Consider the following 16,285-nt stretch of genomic DNA (forward strand, 5'->3'; position numbering starts at 1 on the left):
CAGCCTCCTGAGTAGCTGGGACTACAGGCGCCCGCCACAGCGCCCGGCTAATTTTTTGTATTTTTAGTAGAGACGGGGTTTCACTGTGGTCTCGATCTCCTGACCTTGTGATCCGCCCGCCTCGGCCTCCCAAAGTGCTGGGATTACAGGCTTGAGCCACCGTGCCCGGCCAGGTCTCCTATAATTTAAATGGATTTAGATGTTGGATCTATGCTGAGTATCATTAAAACTTCATTCTTGTATTCTAAAAAGTGATCATATGTGATGTGGTTGCTGCCTTTCTGTTTTTTTGTTTGTTTGTTTTTTTTTTAAATATTTTGGAGAGACGCAGTCTTGCTATTTCACTATGTTGCCCAGGCTCATCTCAAACTCCTGACCTCAGGTGATCCTCCTGCTTCAGCCTCCCAAAGCACTGGGATTACAGGTGTGAGCCATTGCATCTGTCCTTGGATTGCTGCCTTTCTAATCAGGTTTCCTCATCTAAACCAGAGGACAGATATTCATCTGAGTGACTTTTTAGTTCTCCTCAAAATGATTTGTAACTAGTACCATATTAATGGCATAGAAGAAGAGTCATTGCATTAAACAATTGATGCTTTTAAACATTAGGGTTTAATTATTTCATGGAACTTGCATGGTTGATTAAAAGTGTAGATTCAAATCTCAGCTCTACAATTAGCTGGGTAACTTGAACAAGTCAACCTTCCCATTCATAAAACTTCATAGGGTTCTTGTAAGGATTAAAAATATTCATGTAAAACACTGCATGTAGAAAGCACTGAAAAAATATACTCTGATTAGAAGCAGGATAACAGTCTAATCAGGTGACGTGGGTTCCTGTTTGCTTCCACCATTAACTAGATGTAAGACCTACTTGGTAACATCTTGTAAGGAAGAATTTCTGGCTTTAGCACTATCCAACATTTAATTGTTCACCTCCTATTTCTTAAAAACTTGGTTTTAATTGTTACATAATTGCCATTCATGTATCTACTGACTATAAATTAGATCTTTCTTGGTACTTGAGCACTCCCCTACCTGTAGTTATGCTCCTGAAAAGTTTATTTTCCCACTGTTTTAAGTTTCTTCTTTCTGAAAGCAAAAATGATGAAGTTTGATGTTTTCCTCTCTTTTAAACATTTTGCTACCACCAAATTGTGCTAAAGCACAATACGGTACCAAGCTTCTTTTTGTATCTGATTGAAGGGCATATCCAGTACAGATAAGTTCCCCCTTACATGCTGGGGACACATTTCACAACCCCCAGTGGATGCCTGAAACTGCATATATTACTGATTAAAAATATATACTATGTTTTTGCCTATGTATACATACCTATGATAAAGTTTATAAGTTAGGAACAGAAAGGAGATTAAAACAACTAATAAAATAGAACAGTTATAACAATACGCTGTAATAAAAGTTGTGTGGAGGTGGTCTGTCTCTCTCTCTCTAATTCTGTAACACTTTTGGACTTTGGTTGACTGTGTGTAACTGAAACCCCAGAAAGAGAGAGCAAAACCTCTAATAAGGGTGGGGGAGTATATTGTAGTATATAATGAAGTCATTGACCTTGCAGAAAAATTGACCTCGTGTGCAGAAAAATAATTTTAGTGGCCCATTGTCCCTGATGATTTTAGTTCTGTGAAAGAGGCCCTAGATGTTCTCCCTTGACAATATAGTTCTAGGAATCTTTGCAAGTGGAAAATGGTAACTTTAAAGCTACATAAGCAACAATTACCATGCTATCTGTAACATAGAATGGGGCTTTTTTCCTCTAAGATGAACAGCAAACATATCATCATGGTTTACCTTGAGTAATAAACGTATATTATGAAATATTTTCAGAAAAGAGTAAAAATCAATTATATTATGCTGTTTATAGTATCAATTCTAATTTTTCAAGAATTTATATCCGAGCTCATAGGGCATTTTAAAGTATAGAAGAGGGATGTGTGCAGTCTTTTATGTGCGGCCCTTTATTGTGCCAGTTGATGAGTTTTCCTCCTAGTGTAGAGGCATGAATAAATGAGAAGGGTTAGAAACACATGTTAGATCCTCAACATGTGTGCAAAAAAGATGTGAATCAGATTATACAGAGGAAATCAAAGACTGATGACTAATTTAAGGTTCAGTGAATCTAAACAAACCAAATAGAATTTATTTATGTATTTATGTATTTATTTATTTATTTTGAGGCAGAGTCTCACTGTCACCCAGGCTGCAGTGCAGTGGTGCAATCTTGGCTCATTTCAACCTTCGCCTCCCAGGTTCAACAGATTCTCGTGCCTCAGCCTCCCTACTAGCTGGGATAACAGGCATGTGCCACCATGCCCGGCTAATTTTTGTATTTTTAGTAAGAGACGGGATTTCGTCATGTTGGCCAGGCTGGTTTTGAACTCCCGACCTCAGGTGATCCACTTGCCTCGGCCTTCCAAATTGCAGAATTACAGGAGTGAGCCACCGCGCCCAGCCCCAAGTAGAATCTTCATAAAGGCATTTTATGCAGAGATAAAATGAATCCTGGGCTGGGCATGGTGGCTCACACTTGTAATCCCAGCAATTTGGGAGGCTGAGGTGGGAGGATCCGTCGAGCCCAGGAGTTTGAGACCAGCCTGAGCAATGCAACGAGACCTCATCTTTACTAAAAATTAAATAATTGTGTGGGTGTGGTGGCATGCACCTATTAGTCCCAGCTATGTGGGAGACTGAGGTGAGAGGATCAGTTGAGCCTGAAAGTCAGGGCTGCAGTGAGCTATGATCCAGCAGCCGCACTCCAGACTGGGCAAGAGAGCAAGACTCTGTCTCTTAAAAAAGAAAAAAAAAATTGAATATCATGTTTAAAATTTGGTAATGTAAATGTATTTATTTATTTATTTTGGTTTGGTAATTTCTATTCTGTGTAGCATACTACCACAAACTGAATGGTTGAAAACAATATACATTTATTATCTAACAGTTTCAGTGCTGAGGAGTCGTGGCAGCCCTCTGTTCAGTCTCACAAGGCTGCAGTAAGGACTTGCCCGGCCTGCATTCCTGTATGGGGCTACTTCCTGCTCCTCTTTCAAAATCGTGTGGTTATGGAGGCCCTATTAAAGGTCCTCTCACAACATGGCAGTTTATTTCTTCTAGACTGGAGGGAAACTCTCTGCATTCAGAAAGGGGGCTCAATCCGTCTTTGAGGGGTTTCAGTTGATTAAGTTAGACCATCCATTATACTCCCTTTTTTGATTCATTCAAAATCAAGGGATGTGAGATCTAAATTCCATCTGCAGAATTGTGTCACCTTTACCACATAACATCACATAATTAAGGGAGTGACATCCCTTCGTAGCACGGGCCCCACTCACACTCAAGGAGAATGGGCTCTGCAGGAGTGGGAATTATGAGAATCATCTCAGAATCCTTCCTACCACAGGTGTTAGATTAGACAGCCATCGTAAATACACCAAAAACTAAAAGATGTGAATGCTCATTTCTTTCCTACTTTATGTGTTCACAGATTCGGGAAATGCTGTGAAGCATCAGATGACCTATCACTCTCTTGCCTTCAGGCAGACTGTGTTGGGTGACATTAGTTCTGATCCATCCTGTAAGGAAAGTAAACTCCAGTAGCTCATTAGCTAGTCATTAAGGGTGCTGTCATCATTAGTTAGCTGAACTTTTCACTTTCTGCAAAGAAGATTTCTCTTTGCTATGGTTTAAGCCAATTTATACCATTATTGTCAATAAATGTGTAGAAAAATTATAAAACAATTCTTTTGAAAGGTAAAGGATTATGATCCTTCCAAATTAAGGTTTATACTTGGGTATCTCCTGAAAAATATGCATTTATTTGCCTGCATAAACTAGCCAATACTCTACAATCCTAAACAGCATCTGATTTTTCATTTGTATCACTATGTCATGGTAATGTCCTCTAACTAACGCCCCAGTTATAAAGTATTAATGATTTCTTCACTTCATTGAGTAGATTTAGGTGAATAGCTATGACTTCTGTTTTTCAAAGAAAAAAATAATGATGACATGCTTTTTAATACTGCTTATGTACTGGGTGCTCAGTAAATTTCCTTTAAAAAGTGGGTCCTTCATATACTCCATACAGGTGCTTCCCTGCTCAGCCTGTGCATATCCTATGTTATTTTAGTGCTGCTGGTTGTCTGATTTGTTCAGGATTTTTCTTGTTATAACTCTAGCAATGATTAATTTGCTAGCACCAGGGAACGCTGGTCAGAGTAATTGTCTAATTCAGTGCTTTTCACACTAACTGTGCTAAAGGGGTAGGGTTGATTTATTTATTTTGTAAATTTTATATCCATTGCAAAAGTATATTTTTGTGAAATGGAATGAAAACCAATTAATAGAAAAATGAAATTTAAAAAGATATGCAAATTATAAACCTTCTTTTACTTAATTAAATTCCACAGCCAAAGAATTACTGTTTCTAAACAGTTTTAAAAGTGTGTAAACACTCCCAATTTGTGCACTTTTCTTGTGGACTGGTAGACACAGTTCCCAGATTAGTAGCCTCTGAGTAGCATAATCTGAATAGCTCTAGTTTACTTTATTTGAGTATTTAAGACATAACTAAACTACTGTTTTCAGTTTCAAAATGACATTACAAAAACTACAATAGAAGATTTTCACATTAAATGATTTTACATGAAAGTGATATGCTCTACTTCAACACTTACTTTCTATTTTAGCTATGGATAGCAATGACCTTTTCCTCAAAGTAATCGTAATGCTTTGGTTTGAAGGAAGCCTGCTATTTGACAAGGAACTACAAGCTGTACCTCCTTGCCAGAATTTTGTTTCTCATAAGCAAATTTGGCTTTTAATGTGTTCTCTTTAGAACATTTACTATTTGCCATGAATTCAAACACTTGCTGTCAGCAAACCAACTATTTTGATACTGCAATGAAGAGGAGGACTGCATGCTCTTCGTTCATAGTTTCAGTAAATCAGCTAATCTGAAGGTAGCTATTCCCTTTTGATGGCTTCTGAGATTATTTGCATATAGTCAAAAAGCAGATGTGTACAAAATTGTTAATCCACAAAGATTTTATGTCCAAGAATGAAGATAAAAACATTAATGCATGCCTGGGGCAGGTTGAGTTCTCTCTACATTAAAAAAAGTGTATATATATGTGTGTGTGTATGTATATATCTGTTTAAAATATATTTGGCCTATGGGGCCGAGGCTATATAAAAGTCTCCATTGATAACTCAGATCTCAGAGTGTCTGCAAAAGTGTAAAAGTATAAATAATTGTCCCTGTATTGAAACACATCCAGAATTAAACAATATATTCTTGCAAAAGGCAATTAAAAGTTTTCAAGGAATGGAATGCCTTTTAAGTTTTTTTCAGATGTTCAGTTAGCAAATAGTGAGAATTGCAGAGCTTTTTCATTTTGTGGACCTCAGTTTCTTTCCAAGCATCTGTGCACATTGGAATTAAAATGCATGGAAAAAATGTGTGTGTGTGTGTGTGTGTGTGTGTGTGTGTTTTGTTTTTTTGACAAAGCATCTTTTGCTTATTTTCTGTTCTACTGGATATTTTTCTGACAGCCTGTTGCCAACGATGTTCTTATGTTGCATGTAGGATTTTACCTAATGAAACCAAGGCATGAATTATATCAAAAGACTAGTACAAGGTTATCTGTTTTGTTTTAAATGCCTTTCCATGCAGTCCTTACTACATTATATCTGTCACTATATGCTTCTTCCTGAACATTTATCTCAAGAACTTTTATGGAGTTTTTCCAGACTGTTGAGATAAACTAGTTTCCTAGAAAATCAGAGTTATGTGTTTTAAGTCTCTCTTGAGGGGTCCTTATTCTGCTTTCCAGTAGGTCACTTAAAATGAATTGAATAAAACTAGATATTTTTGCAAAGATGCTGCATCTCCCAGATAATGGTTACAATGTCAGGTCAAGAAGAATACCAATATAAACAGTGCTAGACATACTCCCGCTAAACTTCCTAGAGTAGCTTTTCCCTTTTAAGTGATTTTCAGGATAAAGCTCACAACAAATAACGTTATTGATACATTTCCTTATATGAAACATCATGGAGGTTATTCATCAAGGATGAAAGTCTTCAAGAAAGAGAATGCAGAGGCCATGATTCTAAGAGATAGCTGCTGAAATCTTACCAATAGAAATTGTCCAACACCTTGGTGACTACTATAGTTAATTATTGCAGTAAAATATTAATTATTATTACATTTTATGTGCACATCATTTAAAGTATCTTGGCAAGATGACTCTTAAACATGAATATTTTAATTTATTTGCAATTTAGCTAAAAATATGGGATGGACATTTAAAGCCAGATGTTGCCTCATAAACCTCACGTCTAAAAGTTAAGTATTCTCTTCTTTGTGAACAGCTTCAGTTAGGGGATGGTTAGGCCTTTTTTCAAGGGTCCATGGAATAAAAAGAAAAAGTATGTTTAAGGAATGTAAATGGATGAAACCACCATGGGAAATTTTTGGAGACCAGGATTGTGTATTCCAAATTATCTGTAAGATCATTCTGTAGACTTAAGATAGTTCTGAAATAAGATTTTTTGTGTTTTTCTTTATCTTCCCTGACCATCCTCATTTGCAATGAGATGGTGAATTAAGGCACATATATGCATCTGTGGTCTGATGAGTTCTGAGCCAGTCCTATATGTAGGTAAGCACCTTGAAAGAAATATAAACATTCTTAGTAGTGCAGGAGGCAATCATCAACTGTGATGAAATTTGGCTTTGTGTTTGTCTGTGTCTCTTTCCCTGCTCTTCTACCATGATATTTATTCTTTTTTGGAGTATCAGTGCCCAAACGCTCTTCCTTGATTGATCAAATTCAAATTCTTGTTTTTATGTCTCACCCATGATTTGAGCCCTCTCCCCTCTAAAATTCAAAGGAACCCTTCTGTCTCAAACCATTGGATAAGCAGAATCTTCCTAGTGATGTCATTTTAAAGAGAGTTTAATAGCACAGATAAATCTCTGCTGTGTAGACCATTTAAATGCGGACCATATTTTTTAAGAGGTAATTATTTCATCGTTCTATTCTGACTTGTGATTGTTACTGCCAAACACTGTTTCAGAAGAGGAGCTTCTGGGGTATCTGCTTCTGAAAGTTTGCTTGCCAATGTCTTGGCATAAAGTCATGGAGCAGGTTTTGAAAGAATGCTTCCTGGGGTTTTCCCCTTTCTAACATCAGATACCGTCTCCTTAGAACATTAGATTCTGTCCTAAAACAAAGTCATCATTTTAAATAGGTATCAGTGGTGCATAATAAAGTAGTTCTGATAAGCTGAGCATGGCCAGGAAAAAAACTGCTCTGTATGTTGTATTTTGTAATAATAAAGCACAAGGACTTTTAAATAAAATTAATAAGATACCCGAATACCCATATGGTAGATTGAGGGACAGAACATTAGGATAAGAAGAATAAAGATGTTTTGAAGGATATGGACTTGAAGAAGTGTAAAAGATAGTTGAGTGTTATCCATAAAGGACTAAATGATAACAACCAACATTAGAGAAAAGTGTGGCCTTATATTTTTTTTCATGCTCGCTATGATTCTTCTATTTTTTGTCATTCTGAATTGAAGGTCAAAAATTTGCTCCACATAAAACATAATACAAATTTATCACGGGCAAGTACTCTGCAAAGTTGTTGTTTATAAATAATGAGGCAAGGACTTCAAAACATGTAAAGCAATTATTCCTTTTAAATTATATCACAGAGAAGATTTCTAGCAGTTTTTAAGAGACAGAACTGGATTTCCACCTTATGTCTAGTTAGGTACATTTGTGAATATTTTTCTCATGCTTTTATCTGACAGTGAGAGTGGTTCTGTTTCTGACCTTGGTAATGTGGTAGGTTAAAAGCAGTGCAAGTTTTATGTTTAAGGGAAAAAAAAATCATGAGTTGGTAATGGATGAAAACTGGAAATTAAGAGATCTTTGGAATCCTCAATTAACATTACATGTAATTTAGTTTTGAATTTTGTAGATACCAGGAAAATATCAGGAATGCTGGTCATTTATATTTCTCACCAGTCTTTCATCTCTCCTAAATTCAGACACAGCGTGATGAATGTTAGACTATTTTATTTTAATCTTATAGAACTTGTTTGTACTTCATTGTGTAGTATTTGGTGACAATTCATAATTTGGCAAGGTAGGAGAATCGTATCAGAGAAACGACTGAAAATAACTTTTAATGTCTATTAAAATGCATCTATGGGACATAGTATTAACACACAGAATTTATGCAAAATCACTAATTTTTCTCACATAACCTAAGGCAGAATTTCTCAACCTCAGGACTATTGACAGTTTGGATCAGACAGTTCTTTGAAGTGAGAGGGCGGGGGGGCGCTGTCCTGTGCGTTGTAGGATTTTAGTGGCATCGTTGGCCTCTACATAGTAAATGCCAGTAAGTAATCCCTCCTCAAGTCATGACAATAAAAAATGTCTCCAGATATCATCAGATGTCCCCTGAGGGGCAAAACCACCCTGGGTTGAAAACCACTGATCTAAGATTTTACTTTAATGCAGATATTTAGTTGAATCTGCATAGTAAATTGACCCATGATACATGTTTCTGTGGCCAGTGGTGTCCAATTCTGTCTGACTCTCATAATCCTGATGTGGTGTTTGCATTTTGCTAAAGTTTTGTCACATCAGTGAGTTTTATTCATTAATTCCCGATAACGAGTATGCTATTAAAACAGGTAAATTGGATAGGTCAAATTATTTTCTAAATTAAGCTGTTAAATTTAGTGCTTGGTGAAGCAGGAAGTGTAATTATGTAATGTACAGTCAGATGTCCAGGGGTAAATTTCCCTTGTTCCTGGAGATCTGTGAATTTCCTGAAGGAAAATTTTGCAGTGAAACATGTCTTTAGCAGAAAGGTACTAGTGTCTGTTCTTTCCTGCTGGGTCTGGAGCGGAAATTAGGCAATCTATCCTGCCCAAGTGCATACTGCATAAAATGCTTTGTAGACATCAGGAAGGCTGGACAGTTGCCAGGGTGGCCTGTGGGCAAGCTGTAATTAACATGGACACACACTCTTGCTGAGGGTGTTTGTTTCACCTGGGAAAGCTGCATAGTAAACTAATGAAGATTTTTTTTTCTTGGCTGAAAGTACTTGGCTTTTTTTCAGAGAGGTACAATTACAGAGACCCCAAAACAATAAAAGCACTTTGGGGACAGGCTTATGACGCTATGACGCTTTAATTGTAGGCATATAATGTTCAATCTTATATGTGGCTCTGAAGTTTTATAGGGCTGGCCTGAACTCTGATACACCAAAAATAGCTTGGTGAGTATGAAAATAATACCACGTGTTTCTGCTCATCTACTTTTTCTGTAAATGGAGAATGCTTGTTGTCTTATAGGACAGTGCACTTACAAAAATGACACCACAAAGTGGTGTATTATAGAAACAGAGAAATCCCAGTAATCACTGTCTACATTGGATAGGAGGGAATGCTATTGCATGAGGGAAAATCAGAATTACGTGAGGGAAGCACAGAATCTCTGTTACAGAATAATCTTTTGCTTTATTCTATCAAAAAGTAGTATCTTTGCTTCTTTTTCTTCTTTCTACAGACAAGAAATAATACATTATTTCACTTCTTTAGTTGATTGGCATTAATGGGGTCTTAAATATTTCAGATGCATTCTCCTCTTATTGTCTCATATGGTTTGGCTGTGTCCCCACCCAAATCTCATCTTGAATTGTAGTTCCCATAATCCCCATGTGTCGTTGGGGGAGCGGGTGGGGACCAGGTGGAGACCAAGTGGAGATAATTGAATCAGGGGGCTGGTTTCTCCCATCCTATTCTCATGATACTGAGTTCGTTCTCACAAGATTTGATGGTTTTATAAGGGACTTCCTCCTTTGCTCGGCACTCATTTCTCTCTCCTGCTGCCATGTGAAGATGGATGTGTTTGATTCCATTTCCACCATGATTGTAAGTTTTCTGAGGCTTCCCAGCCTTGTGGAACTGTGAATTAATTAAACCTCTTTCCTTTATAAATTACCCAGTCCTGGGCAGTTCTTTATAGCGGCGTGAGAACAGACATACATTGTCTTCGGAAAGACTAGAAAGACCCATGTTGATGTGGTTAGTGTCTCCTTTTAATATTGTCCTCTCCATAATACTTTTTTTGTATGCCATTTTATTTACAAAACATAAATATGTTACATTCTCACTATATGTAAAACCTAATGCATTTTTCACACATTGATCTCCCCCTTTTTTAAGGTATTCAGTATTTATAAATGATCAGAAGGATCACTGCCTTTCCCTTTCCTACTACAGACAAATTTGGTAAACGTCTATTCTATACCTACTATCATTTTATTTGAATTTGGCTCTTCCCTTTGTTTACAGTCATGTTGGATGTGACTAGGACCCTCTGGTTTTTGCCCATAGTTTAGCCTAATTGTTAATAGTGCCCTTTCACTCTCAAAAGCGTTCAGGTCAGACAACAGATTTTATGGTGGCCCTATGCTGAGGCTATCTCACTAATATGTCTGCCATATGGTGTGATCTTTAGGAAATTTGGATTATGTATTACTAATGTGTATATGTAACACGTAGTAAAACTATGTATTTATCAACTTCTATACATATATGTAGATTGTAGATATATTAACTTGAATAAACCACAATGACTGAGAAACACTTCTTGACTCCTCTTGTGCTGGATCATTCTTTCCTTTACATGCATTAAGAAATGGGATAATTACTACGTATTGCATTCCACAATAGCAGTTTAAGAGCTTTAAACAGCTGTGAGTAGCCAAGTTATGCAAACCATTAATATCAAGAACAATCCTAATTTAGGCATTACATATGAGACTGCTGTCGAGTCTCATGAATTGACTTGTGCTCCCCCAAAATTACTGTGTTGAATTTCTAACCCCCAATACTTCAGAATGTGACCTTATTTTGAAATTGGGTCTTTGCAGATGTAACTAGTTAGGATCAGATCATATTAGAGTAGGGTGGGCGCTTAATCCAATATGATACATGTTCTTATAAAAAGGAAGAATTTGGACACAGACATATACACAGGATCAGTGCTATAAATGGAGAGTGCATGTGAAGATTGGAGTTATGCTGCCACACACCAAAGAACTACTAGTAGCAAGGGGAGAGAACTTGAACAGATCTTTCCTGAGAGCTCTCAGAGGGAGCATGACCCTGCTGACGCCTTGATTTCAGACTTCTAGTGTCTTGAACCCTGAGACAATACATTTATGTTGTTTTAAGCCACCCAGTTGACAATATTTTGTTATGGTAGCCTGAGCAAACTAATCCAGACACCATTACCTTCTTTTTGCTGCTCTGTTGGGATGGTCACGACATCACTATTCAGTCATTTAAGGACTGGTGGATCATGCTGTCATATACCACAATTATTACAGTGATTACATTTTAAATGCGATTTTTAAATTATTTATTTATGTATTTTTTATTTATTTTATTTTTCGAGATGGAGTCTCGCTCTTTTACCCAGGTTGGAGTGCAGTGGTGCAGTCTTAGCTAACTGCAACCTCCACCTCCCAGGTTGAAGTGATTCTCCTACCTCACCCTCCTGAGTAGCTGGGATTACAGGTGCTCGCTATCACGCCCAGCTAATTTTTGTATTTTTAGTAGAGACGGGGTTTCACCATGTTGGTCAGACTGGTCTTGAATTCCTGACCTCAAGCAAACCATCCGCCTTGGCCTCCCAAAGAGCTGGGATTACAGGTGTAAGCCACCTCGCCTGGCCTAAGTGAGATATTATTAAAAAATAATTCCTTTAGAGTATTTAGTATTGAATCTTTCCTGTGTTTGGATTCCCAGATACGATTTTTTACTGGCTGTGTGTACACATAATGATCTATACACACTGATTCATCCATCTTGCTTTTCTTCTGGGCATTTTTTCTCTTATAAGAAAATATACATTAATAAATTAAGATTAATCTAAATCTAAAGCAAATAAGCTTGATTTTAAAAAAAATGTAGTGCATTAACCTAAAGACAAAATTCAAAGTCTTATGTGGCACACAGACTATGAGTGGGTAAGAGCCATACATAACCTACCCGACCAGAGTGAGAGTATATGCAATGTTGCCCATTTATTAAGTCCTACCAGATCAAAATTTCAGGTATTTTTTTCTTTTCTTTTCTTTTTTTTTTTTTTGAGGTGATTTGGCTCTTGTCACCCAGGCTAGAGTGCAATGGCGTGATCTCAGCTCACTGCAACGCCTCCTGGGTTCAAGCTATTTTCCTGCCCCAGCCTCTTGAATAGCTGGGACTACAGGCTCCCACCACCACGCCCAGCTAATTTTTGTATTTTTATTAGAGATGGAGTTTAATCATGTTGGCCAGGCTGGTCGCAAACTCCTGACCTCAGGCGATCTGCCCGTCTTGGCCTCCGAAAGTGCTGGGATTACAGGTGTGAGCCACCGCGCCGGGCCAATTTCAGGTAATTTTATGCAACTTGAAGACTTCATGCCTAGGGAATTTTTCTTGCATTCTTGGACAAAGAGATTTGTATCTGATGTGTCTTCCTGTACTCTTCTGTGGTGCAACGACAGGGGATCTGCTCCAGGTTTGGAAAATGTGATGGGTGAATAGGATGATTCTTGCCAGACAGATTTCCCAAGAAATAAAGGGAAACTTTAGATTTTTAAAGATTTGCTTAATGAAAAAGAGAGCTAATTTAGAAAGCTGTTTTTTCTTCTTCCTCTAAATAAGGTATTGTGAGAATAGTACCTTCTATTTTGGTACATTTTAAGTTAAGATAATATGAATTTGTTAATATGTGCATTGTTAGAATGATAATGATGTGATTATAAATATGAATGAATACCTATAACCAGTTCACTAAGACGGTTTTTACAGAGGTGTATACTTCTAGGGTGTGTGGACATGTAGAATTAAAGGCCAGGCTCACTTTGTGCTGTTAGTGCTGGCTGTTGAGTGTTAAGTTCAACTTCTTGAAGAAGACATTTTTACAATAAACATTCTGAACACATACACCTCCTCAGAATGGATCAGAATTACTTGTAGGCTGAATCAGTATAGTGTGTCTTCTCTTTCAGGACTTGATACTATGTTCACCCTGGCCTCCCTGGATGGAATGCTTTTATACATGCTTTTAATATTCATTGCTACTCTTGCTTCCCACAAATTAGTATGTAATAGATTATTGTCCATAGCTATGTTTAGTAGGTCTTCCCACTATTTATTTCTTTTGCCATGTTTGTTTCATGTTTCCTTAACCAGTTCTGTAATATGTGTGTGGGGTCAGATGTGATTATGGCATTTCATACTAGCCAGGGGTCCTTGGGTACAGCAATAAACGTCTCTGAGTCTCCATTCCTCATCAGTAAAATGCATTCAAATTCACTCTCTTCTCTAGTACCATGTGTCGTTGTGACTTTCAAATGAGGCAATGTATATGTGAATACTTTGAAGACTGTAGAGCACAGTATTTACATGTGATATCAGGCTATTCATCTTCTTCACTAAGCCATCATGTTGGATTTTTATAGCATTAATCTTGCCTTTAGGTTGGCGAATGGGCTGCTTGAGGACTGCTTTTTCTAAGCTCATCTTGTATTTGAAATGAAGTTTGGACATCATTAGAAGTGATGAAGTGCAGATACCAGTAATTGCATGCTTTGATTTTGCTCCATAAATAGCCTCCAGGTTTATTTGTTGACCAACCAAATAAAATTTTGACTGTATTATTATTACATCTCAGATTATTATTCTAGTACTTCATTAGTTAAACTTTTGACAGATATAAAGTAATTTGTAAATGTTTTTCAGGATTGTATATCATTAATGAAATAATTCAAGGTATATTTTCATTTTATATATATTATATTCTGTATTGAGTTTATATATGTGTGTGTGTGTATATATATTAATCAAATAATAAGCATTTCCTATCATAGTTCAAGCAGTGTATTAGTCTCTGAAGAAACAAAGCCAATAGAACAAGGTCGTTTCTCAGATCATTTATAGGCTCATTTTAACAATAATTAACACATTAAGTATTTATATCTACCACCTTAAAAGCTTTATATTTTCCTAAATTACTTTGTCTTTACAAAAGATTTGACTGCAATTAAGACTTACTGTTTATAATGGTGCCATTTGGGAAAGAATGGTAATATCTCAACAAATGTTTTTCTGCCAAGTATGAATAATAGAACAAGTCCATTTATTTTCCTAAGGAATGGTAGGGCTTGAGAGCCAAACTCAATGTCAGCCATTGTCCTGGGGCTCCCTAGGGAGATGTGGGTCATGAGGGTGAAGCTCTGTAGCCAGGCAGAGGTGGGAAGACTCTGAAGAGGCACTTCACAGCCCTGGCCTGAAAATGCAGACACAACAATTCTTTGGCAGAGAAACCAGGGCATGAGTAGAAATAAACTTGCTGATGACCCATTTTCCTTGAGTAAATGTTAAATATTAGAGATGAAAAATTAATAAATTAATACAAAGTTTCTTTTGCACAGATATATAAAAATTGTTCCTCAGACAAAATATAAAAGATTAAAAGTGATTGACTAAGAAATGTTCAACTAAGAACTACTTGGAAATGTTATGTGAGAAATACTGAGGTAGTCTATCAAAATCTGTTTGACATGAAAACAAATAATATGTAGAAGTAGGACTCATTCAAATAATACTTCTCTAATTTTTAAGATTAAATTACTACAGTTAAGAGAATTTAGCAAACTAAATACTTCACTTTTAACAACTGTTAATGCTTACTTGAATGGCTTATAAACACTTTAGAGCTTTCTCCTTTTGTCATTTGACAGAAATAACAGGAAATGTTTCTGTTGTTAATTCTCAATGAATTCTGAATTTAACACAATGTTTTGATAATCTCAAGGGAGATGTATAATGTTCACTCTAAATAGACTTTTTGAATATCAAGTACTTTTTAACATAGATTTCGGCATAATTTTCCCCATTTATACCAATAATTGATGATTTTCTGATCAGATCATGATGTTTTCTGATTAGAAAATCATCAATTCTTGGTATATTTTTCAGAAATAAACTGAGTAGTTACCAAGAGACTAAGAAATGATTTCCATGTTCTTTGAGAACCAAATCAGAGAAAATGGTTTAAATAGTTACAAGCACTAGGCTGGGCACAGTGGCTCACGCCTATAATCCCAGCACTTTGGGAGGCTGAGGTGGGCAGATTACTTGAGGTCAGGAGTTCGAGACCAGCCTGGCCAACATGGTGAAACCCCATTTCTACTAAAGATACAAAAAATTAGCTGGACTAGTGGCGCCTGCCTGTAATCTCAGCTACTTGGGAGGCTGAGGCAGGAGAATCGCTTGAAATTCATAATCATAAAAAGATTCACCTGGAGGTGAAGGTTGCAGTAAGCTGAGGTTGTGTCTTCGCACTCCAGCCTGGGTGACAGAGCAAGGCTCTGTCTCAAAACAAACAAACAAACAGCAACAACAAAAGTTACAAGCACTGATAGCTTTGAACAGAGTTACAGATGTGTAAGTGAAGCCCTGAACAGTTTCTGGAAGACTGATCAAGTGTCTAGATACAAATACGTGTGAGATGTGGCCTGTTTTGTGTTTGTGTTTTTAATGCACAGATAACATTGTATATATTTATTGTATACATGATGTTTTGAAGTACTTCACTGGTGTCTTGATCAAAGTTTATATTTAAAAATGACTTGTCATGTATTTGGTGACACCTACGTGGATGGCAGCGCAGTAGCACCATTTGAGATTTAGGTGAAGTGGTAATGATGAATTATGAAAGAGGATTTTTGGAGGATTTGCAAATCCAGATAATGGGGAGTGTGTGTGTGTGTGTGTGTGTGTGTGTGTGTGTGTGTGAGAGAGAGAGAGAGAGAGAGAGAGAGAGAGAGATATTTAGTTTTCGTTTGGCTTGAGGTAAGGAGTTTAGCATCTTGAGGTACTCTCAATTGTTGTGAATTTTTTTTTTTTTTTTTTTTTTTTTTTTTTTTTTTTTTTACTTCTCAGCAAATGTAGACATGTCCTGTGCATACCTGTTGTGAGAAATGCATTAAAATGCAGAAGTGTCTGCAGTGAAGACTACTACTCAGGAAAAATTCCCCAAGATATTTTCTACTTCTAGCTCTTCTGCTCCATATGCCAGAAAGAATGGGAAGAGGCAAGATGTCCACATACCATTATGGAGAAAAGACTTTGAGGGTTTGGATTCTTGGATGTACATGTAGGTGCTTATTTTAAA

The 16,285-nt window shown here is 36.8% G+C and overlaps 1 protein-coding gene across 6 annotated transcripts in view; it reads left to right on the forward strand.

The window, feature by feature from the left end:
• The window catches only part of CACNA2D1 (calcium voltage-gated channel auxiliary subunit alpha2delta 1), a 498,928-nt gene that overhangs the window by 15,789 nt on the left and 466,854 nt on the right, over positions 1-16,285 (forward strand). The window lies entirely within an intron of this gene.

Source organism: Macaca fascicularis, chromosome 3 (genome assembly GCF_037993035.2).
Source record: "Macaca fascicularis isolate 582-1 chromosome 3, T2T-MFA8v1.1".
Classification (NCBI taxonomy): domain Eukaryota; kingdom Metazoa; phylum Chordata; class Mammalia; order Primates; family Cercopithecidae; genus Macaca; species Macaca fascicularis.